At 39.9% G+C, this 14,149-nt stretch overlaps 1 long non-coding RNA gene across 1 annotated transcript; it reads left to right on the top strand.

Moving 5' to 3' along the window:
• The first annotated feature begins 6,419 nt into the window (after nucleotides 1-6,419).
• LOC139916791 (uncharacterized) lies at nucleotides 6,420-8,721 on the top strand. Its single transcript, XR_011784877.2, has 4 exons — nucleotides 6,420-6,905; nucleotides 7,278-7,550; nucleotides 7,665-7,771; nucleotides 7,916-8,721. It is a non-coding gene; the product is annotated as an uncharacterized LOC139916791 (long non-coding RNA).
• The last annotated feature ends 5,428 nt before the right edge of the window (nucleotides 8,722-14,149 follow it).

The following is a 14,149-nucleotide window of genomic DNA, read 5'->3' as shown; positions in this document are numbered from 1 at the left end:
TGTGTCTGAGTAGTAGTGGTCAGATTATGCCCATTGCTTCCAGAACGATATCATCCATGTTCCATTTGCAATGTGATGTCATAGTGAGAACAGGAGCCACAGGAAAAGGAAATAACATGTCTGTAATATAATCTCATATAAACTCATATAAAGTTGATTTCTGTTGTTTTTTAAAACAGAGTTTACTAAATTCAGCTTACTGTAAGTCTGCCTATATAGTTCAAACAGAGGCTAGGTCCTATTTCACTTCTTTACATAGGAGAAAGTGATATCAAACTGAAGTACATTATCCAGTCTTTCAATAATAACACTTATACTTGATAATAAAAATTAATGAGAAAAACAATGATTCCAGGTAACAGGGAGAGGTGTGTCCAGCCTAATTATGATATTAATAGTTAATCACTCCATTAGTCAAGGCTAATGGTAAAGTGGTGTGTGTGTGTGCGTGTGTGTGTGTGTGTGTGTGTGTGTGTGTGTGTCTAAAAGGAATGGGTTGGGCGTGGTACTAACTACCAGGGTTAGAGGTTTGATTCCCACTGGGGCCACCGCACCAAAAAAATCTGCTCTCATTTGCATAGAAATGTACACCACATGGCATAAGAAGTCTCATTCCACTCTATATATTGAACCGATCTTGGAGCATCTAAAACATGAACAGTAGGCAGAATCCTCAGAGTCAAAGAGCGAGGGCTTCTCTCTAAAGCCGCCAAAGCTAACTAAACCCTTTGCACCAACGTTCAACAACGTTAACGTTCTATCACCCTGCCTGCACCCTGGCTTTTCTTTATTCTTACTGAATTAAATGAACATTGAATCAAACACAATCTACACTATACCGCTAACCTCTGCCTGAGAGTTAGCATACACTAGACCCACACAATATGAATCAATTCTGTTCATATTTTATTCGATTTAGTAATGTTCTACAGATTGGATGGATTTGACTTGAGCACCATGCAGCAGGTTGTGTCAGGCAAGCAACCAGGACCCAAGAGCAGAAGCGGAGACAGGTAGTAGGAGTGAACAATGCTGATTTATTCCAGCAAGCAGGCAGGCAGGCAGACAGGTACAGGAACTGGAGTTGTGACAGGTTGTTTGTTTCTTGTCATATATATTTGAGTTTGAGCAGTACAGTGAAGTGAAGCAGGCTAGAGATATTGGGGTGTGGGGTATGAAACATCACGTGTATGTTTCTAAACACACTAGTCTTGTTGATTGCTGCTCTCAATCATTTGCACTGGAATAATTAACAGCTCCATGATTTTTTTTCTAGAATTATGTTTTAACATTAATTCAGCTGTTTTGCTCCATATATGTGAAGTATAAACGATTCCCAGCAATGTTCTTTCCATCATTAATTGTCTGTGATATTAATTGGGGGGAAAAAACACAGATGGAGAAAATACTTTTTTACTGGAGCATTTACTGGATTTTATTTCATTTCTGTTTTATTCCTCCCCTCTGTTCGTACCAACACTGGATATTTTGTCTACTTGTACAATACAAAATGGACAAATGCATGTTGTGACTCAAGATGATACAGGATATCAAGGGGGTGACATTAAAGTGCCAACTGCCCTTATAAACACACAGTTGTACTTCACTTAAGTCCTTGGTTGGCAAAATAATAGCACTTGTACAGACTTGTACAGACTGGATCCTATATGTATATACACTCACAGAGCACTTTATTAGGAACACCTGTACACCTGCTTATTCATGCAATTATCCATTCAGCCAATCATGTGGCAGCAGTGCAATGCATAAGATCATGCAGATACAGGTCAGCAGCTTCAGTTCATGTTCACATCAAGCATCAGAATGACTGTGGCGTGGCTGTTGGTGCCAGACGGGCTGGTTTGAGTATTACTGAAACTGCTGATCTCCTGGGATTTTCACGCTCAACAGTCTCTACAGTTTACACAGAATGGTGTGAAAAAAAACCCGCCTTGTTGATGAGAGAGGTCAGAGGAGAATGACCAGACTGGTTGGAGCTGACAGAAAGGCTTCAGTAACTCAGATAACCTCTTTACAACTGTGGGTGTTGTATAAGGTGTTCCTAATAAAGTGCTCGGTGAGTGTGTATATATATATATATATATATAGCCTATATATATATACTGTATATATAGGATATATACACAAAGCAAATATATATACAAAGCTAACTGCATTGCTGTGTCCCTTACATAAAAGAACAATGGAGAAACTCTAAGTTTTTAATCAATCCTAGTTTCTCTTTCTCAGTTTACCATAGCGCTTGACAATTTCAAGTATCTCTTGATACTCCTCAGAATCTCTATCAAGATAGCCGTGATTTTCCACATATTCAATGAGATCTCTTAATTCTTCTGAATTGATGATGTCTTTGTCAAAGAAATACTGGAGCACTTCCAGGAAGGCTTTTCTGTAAATTTCCATCGTTCTGTCCTTTGAAATATTAATTTTCCTTTTGGGGGTTTTGTTGCCCATTTCTGTAACAAATTACAAAGTATGTATTTGTGAAGGAGAGTTCATATGCATAACCTACTTAACCAAATATCAAACACAACAGGTCAGACACAGTGATATCCATCTTGTATACACATAAATGTAAGTAAAATGTCAGCGTACAAACCTGCATCATCTCTTATTTGCTGGGAAACATAAGGATGAGCGATGATAAAAGCCTGTTTCAGCATTTCCTTCACTTGTCCATTAACAATTTTGTGTGCAAGCAGAAGCCTGAGAACACAACAAAACAATCAGAGAACAGTTAGCAAGTGTCAAATCAAACCACATGCACACATACAGTATACAGTACATTACATATGCAGTAATGTGAATGCATGAACACCAACCTGCATTCTCTGGAGGCCCTGCTGGCACCAGTAGACAGAGCGTCTCTGTGATGATGTCTGAGCACCTGAATAGCGGGCAGGTTTCTTCCATGCGGGTCATTCCTCAAGCTCCTCACCATTTCATAAAGATTTGGATTTATGCGTCGGAGCGAATGAAACTCAGGCTGGTCTCTTGCCTCCCTCAGAGACTGCAGTGGTGGGATGTGATCCGCTTCAACGTAGCCTTTATCCCCGTCTTCACCAGAGGAAAAAGGCCTCATATGACGTACAATACTAAAAAGTAGAAGACTGAATTTAGTACATTATATTTCAGCATGAAATACCACTAAAAGTTGTAGCTAACATACATGTATTTTGTTTTAAAAAGAAGCAGAATCAGAGCAAATCACTTTCTGTATGTGACCCCACTGTAATATGTTGCTAGAAAAATAAAAAAGATATTGACAATCCAAAGCCTCTTTATGCCACAAGTGATTCACTTCTCACATTTGCAGCTTGAACTGGAAAACCTTTTGGCCAGCCAGACAGGAGTGTTACTGCCCTGATTACATTAACCTGCCACTTACTGAACTAACATAATACTAAACTTGGACATTTTCATACATATTTTTACAATGAAAATGGGACAAAACAGGGATTATGGAAAAATCTGAACGTTCATTAATTATCCCCATATTCTACTGATTAGGCCTACATATACATTAGTAAATACAAGTGAATATTATATCCATCCAAATCCCCAGCCCATCAACCATGCCCCGACCCCATTCAGATCTATTTTTACTTTGAGTATATGTCAACAGCTCCAAGGTAGAGGTATTTAGTCACATCAGATGAATTTAAATCTCCATCCTCCTGCTGTTCCTGGAGTGGTCTCCTCCTTCCCGACTGCTCATGACGACGATTCCCTCGACGGTAATTCCAAATGTATGCAGCACAAGTTAGGAGACCTACACTAAGAGGAAAAATTACATTACAGAGTACTAGAGGTACCAAAGGGGGTCCCATTATGAATAAGTTCTTCAGCTGCTACAATCGTGTCGTGAAACAGACAGGAGGACAAAATGTCAAGTTACTGATATTACTCTCTATCAGAGACTGTCCCTTTCCTTCCTGCTCTCTCGCTCAAAAGGAAAGCAGGAGGAGACCTTTTTTTTATGCCATCTGCCTTGAGAAAGCCCAGTAGACAGTGACCTAAACCAATAGATGCTCACTGTTTCCTAATATGGAGGCTGCAGTGATATCTGTAAAGCACATGATTTACAGGAAATGCAAACGGAAGGTGTCTGTTACAAGCGGTTGCAGTCCAGAAGATATTTTCACTACTTTACCTTAGAACATTTCAAGTGTATTACCAGTAAAATGATTTAAAAATACATTAATTGCAGTGTAGACCATCCATGACTACAGATATGTAATATACAGTATGTTGTATTATGGATTTGGATTAATGTGTTCATAGTTTTGGTGTGGTCCTACTTCATACTGTGTACCACTTTGAGACGAGGGAGTACTGAGGCATGTGAAAGGAAGAAGCTTAGATAGTCTGAGGCAGGGAGCTGTAGGGACACTGTCCTGCAACTGGAGGGTCCAGGTTCAACCCCCGTGACAGCAAGCATCTGCCCTGCTGAGGTGTCGTTGAGCAAGACACTGAATCCCTACCAGCTCTCTCTCCAGTAGTGTTGTTCTGTCGCTCAACCTGACCTTTGACCTCTCTGTGGAGGAGAGGCAGATGCAGGGGAGGCAACACGTTCAAGGGGGATTTTTAACCCTCTTGAGAAATGAAATGAAAGAAACTCAGTGGTTGGGAGGAGTTCCTGACACCACAGAGTGTGAGTTGTTATGTAGAGGCAATGGGAGTCAGTAATTAACATGTAGGTGGATCCGACCTAGTTATGTGAACTGTTATAAGCTAAACATGTATGGCTAATTCTTGACTATTAGTAATTAGGCTACTGACTGCCTTTTATATTTAGCCGATTGACTTAAACACTGCACAGCCCACCACTAAGTCAGATGAATCTGCATATTATTTAGCCTACTTTAATTACACTGCTTTGTTGAATAGGCCCATTCAATGGGGCGCTGTTTCTGCTGTGTCACATATCAGACCACCGTTTCACATTTAATCATACCACTCCGCAGTCAATGAGTCCATTGTGGTGATTTGTAATCAGATATACTGATTGGCTGGCTACACCTTGTGTCAATAAGACGTTATAGTGCAGACCAGTGGTCTCGAGCCCTGCTGGTTTTCTAATTTACCTGGTAGTTAATTACATTCACCTGGTGTAATGATAATGTACTAATTAGCTTGTAATAAAACGTTTTCATAATGAATTTTTCATTTCAAAGTTTCAAGATGAATGTACAGTGATCTGGTCGTTATCGTAAGATACGGTGATTCAAGATCCCAAAAGATGTTTGTGTGTTTCGTTATTTCAGGCTTTACCTTGCAGAACAGAGAGAAGTTTTAGCTCTGCCCTAGCCAAGTCAGGTAGCCTACTGGTGTGAGGACACTGGGAACTTGCCTGCACCTCTGCCGCCATCATGTGCACCCGTCCTCAGGTAGCATCATCCCTGACTCAGGGTTTTTCAAAGGATGGTTTGGGGCCCAAAATATGTCTGTGAGAAGACAGGATGCAGTGGAGGAAATTGTAACAATAATTTCCGCCTACAGTGGAGCTGTTTACAATGTGTGAATTGTGTGAGAGTAGTCCGGTCGTTATCGTAAAATAAGCCCCGATGGTGATTGTCTATTGTTTTTTTATTTATGCCTATAGCATAAGGCATCAAATCAGATCACATCCTGTGTATTGGTAAATGATTATTTGACAGTATTCAGTATGGTCTTTCAAATACAGATCTCACCTTTCCCTCTCTTAATGTTCTGGTCTGTCTTTCACCTGGGGGCAGGGACTGGCATGTGTTGTATTCTATCTGTAAACATTGTAATGTAATTACAAGGTTATAATTTAGATGATGGCCAAATGTTCTGAGGTGGACCCACCTTTGATCCGGTGCACTTCAATCCCATGACTGCAATCCACAGGTACAGCAGAATGATAATGGCTACAAGCAATACTATCTTTACATGGAGGCAACACAGCATGTTCATTACCTTGGTCTGTGTGGTCTAGATGTGTGGCTTTAGTCAAGTTGGTGTGGTCCTAGTTCACAGTATGAACTAGGACCACACCAAAACTATAAACACACAAGCATTTTACTGGTAATAAACAAAGGTAGAGTAGTAAAAATATCTTCTGGACCACAGACAGTGCAGAGTTCTCAGACAGGTAAAGGGAGTGAGTGAGAGAGCTGAGATAAAACAGAGCAACTCCCTGTAATAAACCCCTCCTATCTGCATTTCTCAGAAATGGTGTGCTTTCCAGATATCAGTATAGCAGTCACAAGACCACAGCAGCCTCCATATTAGGAAACAGGGTAAACATCTATTGGTTTAGATTCCCTGTTCCTCCCAGCCGGACATTTTCATTGGTCACAGTCTACTGGGCTTTCTCAAGGCAGACGGCATAAAAGGAAGGTCTCCTCCTGTTTTCCTTTGAGCGAGAGCAGGAAGGAGAGGGACAGACTCTGATAGAGTTTAAAATCAGTACCTTGGACAAAACAGATAGAGTTTAATATCAGTACCTTGGACAAAACAGATAGAGTTTAATATCAGTACCTTGGACAAAACAGATAGAGTTTAATATCAGTACCTTGGACAAAACAGATAGAGTTTAATATCAGTACCTTGACGTTTTGTCCTTCTGTCTGTCAGGTTGTAGCAGCTGAAGAACTCATAATGGAATGTGGTGCTGGAGCTGTAGTAGCCGCTAAAGCATTTGGTGCAGTTGTTCCTGTTGCTGGATGTGTAATTGTTGCAGGTTTTCTTGCATACAAGTTGTTTAAACCGGATACGCGAGTTTATTATAGAACATATGGAGATCATTCTGGTGGAAAAAGGAGGAAGCCAGTCCAGCAGCAGCAGCAGGATGGAGATAAAGATTCATCTGAAGTGGCTGACTACCTCAACGTTGGAGCTGTTGACATATACTCAAGGTAAAAAATATGAGCATTAAGTACTCAAACACTTTTACTCTGGCAAACGTTAATTAATTTGGACAAAATGAATGAGCCATCATAGGACAGCTTTGAATGCTTTTGCAAGGCACTGTATAATATTTGTAGGATTAACATAAACAAGAATAAGTAGATAGTTTTATAGGAAAATTCTGTTTTTTTCCACAAACCTCTTTTTCTCCCATTTTCATTTTTAAAGTATGAATGTTTGGTGTTATGTAAGTACAGTAAGGGGTTCATGTGATCAACTCAGTCTGGAGTTACTTTTTTAAAACAAAATACATGTATGTTACAGCTACAACTTTTAGGGGTATTTCTTATAATGTACTAATCCAGTCTTCTACTTTTTAGTATTTTAGATAATAAAAGGCCTTTTTCCCGTGGTAAAGACGGGGATAAAGGCTATGTTGAAGCGGATCACATCCCACCACTGCAGTCTCTGAGGGAGGCAAGAAACCAGCCTGAGTTTCCTTCGCTCCGACGCATAAATCCAAGTCTTTATAACATGGTGAGGAGCTTGAGGGATGACCCATACGGAAGGAACCTGCTCACCGTTCAGGTGCTCACACATCATCACAGAGACGCTCTGTCTACTGGTGCCAGTGACGTATCTACAGAATGCAGGTTGGTGTTCTTGCATTCACAGTACTGCATATGTAATGTACTGTATACTGTATGTGTGCATGTGGTTTGATTTGACACTTGCTAACTGTTCTGATTGTTTTGTTGTGTTCTCAGGCTTCTGCTTGCACGCAGAATTGCTAGAGGAGAAGTGAAGAAAATGCTGAAACAGGCTTTTATCATCGCTCATCCTTATGTTTCCCAGCAAATAAGAGATGATGCAGGTTTGTAAGCTGACATTTTTCTGACATTTATGTGTATACAAGATGGATATCACTGTGTCTGACCTGTTGTGTTTTATATTCGGTTTAAGTAGTTTATGCATATGAACTCTCCTTCACAAATATATACTTTGTAATTTGTTACAGAAATGGGCAACAAAACCCCCAAAAGGAAGGTTTTTTTTTCAAAGGACAGAACGATGGAAATTTACAGAAAAGCCTTCCTGCAACTGCTCAAGCGTTACTTTGAGATGGGCATCATCAAGTCAGAAGAATTAAGAGATCTCACTGAATATGTGGAAAATCACGGGTATCATGACAGAGATTCTGAGGAGTATCAAGAGATACTTGAAATTGTCAAGCGAAAGAGAAAGAGAAACTGAGAAAGAGAAACTAGGATTGATTTGGATACATTTTAGTACAGTTTAGAGGTACTTGTACTTTACTTGAGTATTTCCATTTCATGCTACTTTATACTTCTACTCCACTACATTTCAGAGAGAAATAGTGTACTTTTTACTCCACTACATTTATTTGACAGCTTTAGTTACTAGTTACTTTGTAGATTTAGATTATTAATTCAAATTATAAATCAACTAATAAATTATGATATACTGTATTTTTATAGGTTAAGCTACCCAGCAGTATATAAAGTAATTAAAATTAGCTCCACCTTTACCAGCTGCAACATTAAAGTGATGAACACATTAATGCATCAATAATTATAGTCCAATAACATGATATATATGATTCTGAAATGGGCCATTCTGCATAATGACTACTTTTACTTTTGCTACTTTAAGTACATTTTGATGCTAATACTTTTGTACTTTGCAAGATTTTGAATGCAGGACTTTTACTTGTAACAAAGTATTTTTACACTGTGGTATTGTTACTTTTACTTAAGTCAAAGATCTGAATACTTCTTAAACCACTGGGTAAAAGTGATGTGATATTTGCTGTAAGCTGCTGTTTTGAAAATGCAATGTTTTGCGCCTCACCAACTTTACAGTTTTAAACCAGTGTGTGGATCATGTTCTTAGGTGTCACCTCTCTCTCACCTGGAAACAGATTTCTTAGATGTGTGTATAATACCATGTTAAAGTAATAGCTGACTCAACGTTTAAGACAAGGCTTGAGGCTCATTTATCTAGTACAGTATAGTATACTGAGGGGAGGAACCTGCATTACACTCAAACCCATTTTCTAACCCTCATTGCAGTCTCTTTCACATCCATGCATACATATACATACCCACATACAAGTCTCAGCCTCATATCTTTGTTTTCCCTGTTGCTGTGAATAAAATTAATTTGCTCTTCCTGAAATTCTTTTGCTCTTCCTGATTACTTTGTGGCTGGGAGGAGTTCCTGACATGTTGTCCACAGAGTGTGAGTTGTTATATAGAGGCAATGGGAGTCAGTAAATAACATGTAGGTGGAGCCGACCTAGTTATGAGAGCTGTTATAAGCTAAACATGTATGGCTAATTCTTGACTATTCGCAATTACTGACTCCCTTTTATATATAGCCCAATAACTTACACAGATCCAGCTGCATGTTATTTACTTTAATTACACCGCTTTGTTGAATAGGCCCATTCAATGGGGCGCTGACCGTACAGTCAGAGTCCATTGTGTTGATTTGTAATCAGATACAGCCTACTGGCCAGTTATAGTGCAGACCAGTGGTCTCGAGTCCTGCTGGTTTCCTAGTCCTGTCTGGTAGTTAGCCTAATCAGTCAATCATCCCTCCCTCAACTCAGGGTTTTTCAAAGGATGGCTTGGGGCCCAAAATATGTCTGTGAGAAGACAGGATGCGGGGGAGGAAATGGTAACAATAATTTCCGCCTACAGTGGAGCTGTTTACAATGTGGTTATGTCACTGTGTGAGAGTAGCCTACGATGTTGTTCAAAAAGAACATCAGCAAACATAGGCCACTTAGACCTATTTAGCTTGCAAACGTTAATCTAGAATGACTCATAAAAACAACTTCTTTTTAACTGATTGAATAATGAACATAAGGCCACATTGCTATGATAAATACAGAAAACTCCATATGGTCACAAGCTTGTAGATCTACAGATGTCATTTCTCTAAGTCACTGTAGTTGCCAGCTGCTGTCACATCATCTGTTGTCTCTGCTGCAGGTCTGACAGCCTCATTGCACAAAGTATGGCAGTTCAATGAGATGACAGAAAGTTTTGGACCCACAACTTGTCCAGGTCAGCATCACACCACTTATTCATGAATCGATCCTTTTTTGTCTTACTAGGTCTCAGTTAGTGAATTCATGCAAGACTTGAATAATGGACTTTACAGAGCTCAGAGCGTCCGAGCTGCACCTGGTGTAAGATTGTGAAACACCTCATCAGAGACGGACATCAGCAGGTAGAGTGGAAACATCTCACCAGCAGCCTTGAAGAACACAGAAAACCTCTTCAGTCTTTTGCTTTTCAAAAGGCCCTAATCTAAAGCTCTTTTGAGCACAGACAACAATACTTCATGTGAAATATTAAACACCTATAAAAGGTATATTTGCTTTTTTTGGAAAATGTACCCACGAGTTTGAAGGCATAACACTAAGGATACCAACATTTTGATTCCCTCTGGTGTCAAAGATAGCGGCCGTATGTATTCTGTATTCTGTCTCCCTCTGCTGGCTTTGGATTAAACTGCAGCCAGCAGTCAAATCCATTAGGAAAACCAAAAGCTCACAGTTAAATCAAAGATTGTCTATGTGTTATGCTTTCTCCTCTCAGGCTAAATCTCTTAGCTCTACATCAGAGTAGACTGGATGGTAGCTGTTCCACATCAAAATGTGTTACTCCTCCTTCACGCTACGCCTCCTAATCACATGGATAAACTCTAGCACAGGGATGAAGGACCCCAAATACTGAGGATATACAATAGACCCATTTGATAAGACTTTGGCATTGATTCCAAGATATTGATTGTGCCGATATGACAGCCATTTTTGATCTCCTAGGAGCATTTACTCTTAAAGCACTCCTAAAACTTATAGGCATCATCATTTCTTTAGCTGTTTCTCACGAAGAGGGGCTCTAAAAGTCCACTTTTCATACACATTTACATCAAGCTTTGAATAAAAGTCTTCCTTTGGATATGTTGTGGAGGAAAGACCTGCTGGAGTTACACTCTGACCTGGTCCAACATCCAGCTTGTATCCCAAAATCCTCACCATAAACTATAGATTTTACTCAAAGAGCGTATTCATGGAGACGGCGTCTTATGGGGCTGATTGATGATGCCTCATGCCCATTACACCCTTTAAAAGTTCACAGTACATTTTTACACATTTGTCAGAAATAATATCAGATATGATGATGATAATTCTATGTGATCTTACTCTGCTGTGTTTGTGCCAAAATACCAGAAGTCTACAGCAGTTGTTACATACAGTACATCATGGTAATATGAACTACAGCATGTTAACTGTTAGCTTTTTTCTCACTGATCAACTACACAGAGAGGACAGTATATTCTACTTCCATAATCAATTCCATAGTATCTAACTTTGGAGAATTGGGATGTGTCCTTTCTTTTCTCAAAACTAAGAGTAAGCATTTAGAAACCGTTGTCATCTCTTCCTGTGTGAGCATGCCACCTAGAGTCCATTCCTTGTCAATGCACCCTATGCAACTCCTGGGCTGATGGGTCGTAAATGAAACATATGTCATGACAGTAAGAAATAAATGATTGATCAGAAAAGAATAAGCAATCGCTTGTCAGGGACAAAAGTTTATTGTAACCCTACAAAAGACACAGGGCGAGCAAAAAAATACAAAACAAAAATAAAATTATAGAAATGAAAAAAAAAAAAAAAAGATTCTCATTCTTATACAAGTCTGAAAACTATCCAACATACACGGACCACAGTATAATTATTCATATTCATATTTTTAATATAACATTTTATTGTAATGCTGTGTATACATACAAAATATAGCAAACTAAATAAGGCAAATAAATAGAGGTACAATTTACAGGAAAATGGAACATTCCTCAACGTTTTAATCTTTTTTTTTTTTTTTTTAATCTTACTGTATCTCAAACATCAAGAATGGTGTACAAAATGCTTTTCCAACTGTACATCGTTCGGTGGAGGATTAACCATAAAAATACTGACTCCTCACAATTATACAACCTCTAAAATCGGGTGCAACTTTTACTCAGGCAGTACAAATTGTCGTGTAACGGGTGTTTTCCCATATTGCAAGCAACTTCATGTTAAAGGTTAAAGTCAACACATCACACTTTGTGCACCCTTCTCTAGGCATGCAGGTCGACGCCAAGTGCACGATTCCACAGAGACGGTGGTAGTGTCGGCAAACGTTCCCCCTTTTTACACACCGAAGCAAGTGACACAGACGGGACGAGTGAGGCCTTAAAACTCAATGCACTCTTGTGAAGCCCCAAACCCCTTAAAGTCTCTGTCCCCACACATCCCATCTCTGTAATCCACTAGACTGACTGCTAGGCCTATGTGTTTCCAGCGGCCCGGCCGGAGTACCCAAACTCACTTGCTGTGTTTCTTTCTTTCTCCATCGCGTCACAGGCTAGGCACCACTCTTTCATCATTACAAGTTGCACCCTCCTCTTTTTTTTTTTTTTTTTTTTGGGGGGGGGGGGGTCTACGTAGGCCCACAATGGCGCTGTGAATGGAAATGTCCCATAATAAAAAGTGCATTGAACAAGCTACTATTTTCATTCCTCTGATTTCCATCTTTACACCCCAATCAGCCAGTCAATGGCCAAATACACACATCCAAACATGTAACGATACAAACATGTAATAATACTGACAATGTCGCAATACCCCTTGGTAAATAGTCCGCACTACAATATGGATTAAAGCTCTGGATTAAGATTTTTAGAGGGACTGTCAAAGTCTGTAACTAAACTTCTTAAGAGTAACTCTAAAGACAAACGGAGCAGAGGATAGAAAATAGAAAAGCTCAAATATACATGAGAGATGCTGGGTGGAGAAAGGGCAATCATATGGTCATAATGGCATGGGGGGGGGGGGGAGGGTGGGTAGGTATTTCAAAGTGTCTAAAAGTCAGAATCTATTTGGTATAACAATAAACATCTGTAAAGTGTGGGGTGAGCGAACACAGAGGTCCTCTCCGCACCGCGTCTCTTAACCTTCTGAACCTCACAGCAGCGTCTCTCTGCTTAAAACCCACAGAGAGATTAAACTCTTTGTGAAAAGACTTGAGGAATAAAACCTCTGGCTTAAAATAAGTGATTATGGATAAATTAAAGCTTTGGGGGGGAAAAAGGGGGGCGTGGGATTGTCCCTACACAGGAAATTGGGTGAACTTCCCAGATGACACGTCACTTTTTGAACTCATTTAGGAGACAGTGGTGAGTTACTGTACCTACAGCTGGGGTCGAGTCCCACATCAAGCACCACAGAAGTTAATAGCATGGAGAACACAACCTGAACCGTTACACTGGTCGTCGACACAATACCTCACGTCCGACACCTCAAGATGGTGCCAGCGAGTCTAATCTCAACTCGGTTGCAACTCTTTGATTTACTGTCAGTTCCATTTTAACACCATATAGATATTTAGAAAGCCACTAGCACTAGAAAACAACTACAATAGGAATGGTGCATGTGTGAGAACGGGGTCAGAGGCACTTAAAGGTGAAAATTAAAATGCGCAAGAAGAGAAAAGTTGGCAGAATGGAAAAAACAAAGCCAAATCTGGATTACCATGCCTATAGATCTTCAGTACATACAGTGTTGGGGAGGAGTTCAGTTCATTCAGAAACATGGTAATGTTCAGAAACACTCATGTTCCATTCAGCTCTTTCTTCCTCTGTCACTGTATCTGGATCCCACAACATAATCACCAGACCCAACCTTGGAAACGTCCTATTCTGCCTTGTGTTTTATAAAATTATATACCAAGTGCTTATTGAGCCAAGTGCTGTGGGAAAATTTCCATCTCTTTTGAGACTTATATCATATTTGCTTAAACTCTGCCATCTCCCTTACGTTTCCCCCGATGTTTATGTTCTCATCAGTCAAATGGGCAAAGGCAAAGGAAGTGCCACAGGGTTCAGTGTGACTGTGAATGGGAGAAAACTGCTTTTTAGTTTTGAAACTGAACCAGGGGCTGTTGTGCAAATCCTTCTGGCTTGTCAAGCTCAATTGGTCTAAAAAGGTAACGAGCCTATATGACTGTCATAAAAAAAGCCATGGGTAGTGTCCTGCTCTTAACACTCACTTCCCTTATCTGTCTCTGGATTATTAGGGCGCACACATGCATGCACAAACAGAGGAGATTAACGCAGGATGTGTCCGTTTTTCAGTTTGCCCCGAAAGAGCCAGAAGTCCAATCCTCTT

Source organism: Centroberyx gerrardi, chromosome 17 (genome assembly GCF_048128805.1).
Source record: "Centroberyx gerrardi isolate f3 chromosome 17, fCenGer3.hap1.cur.20231027, whole genome shotgun sequence".
NCBI lineage: Eukaryota > Metazoa > Chordata > Actinopteri > Beryciformes > Berycidae > Centroberyx > Centroberyx gerrardi.
This window is presented reverse-complemented; position numbering and strand designations above follow the sequence as displayed.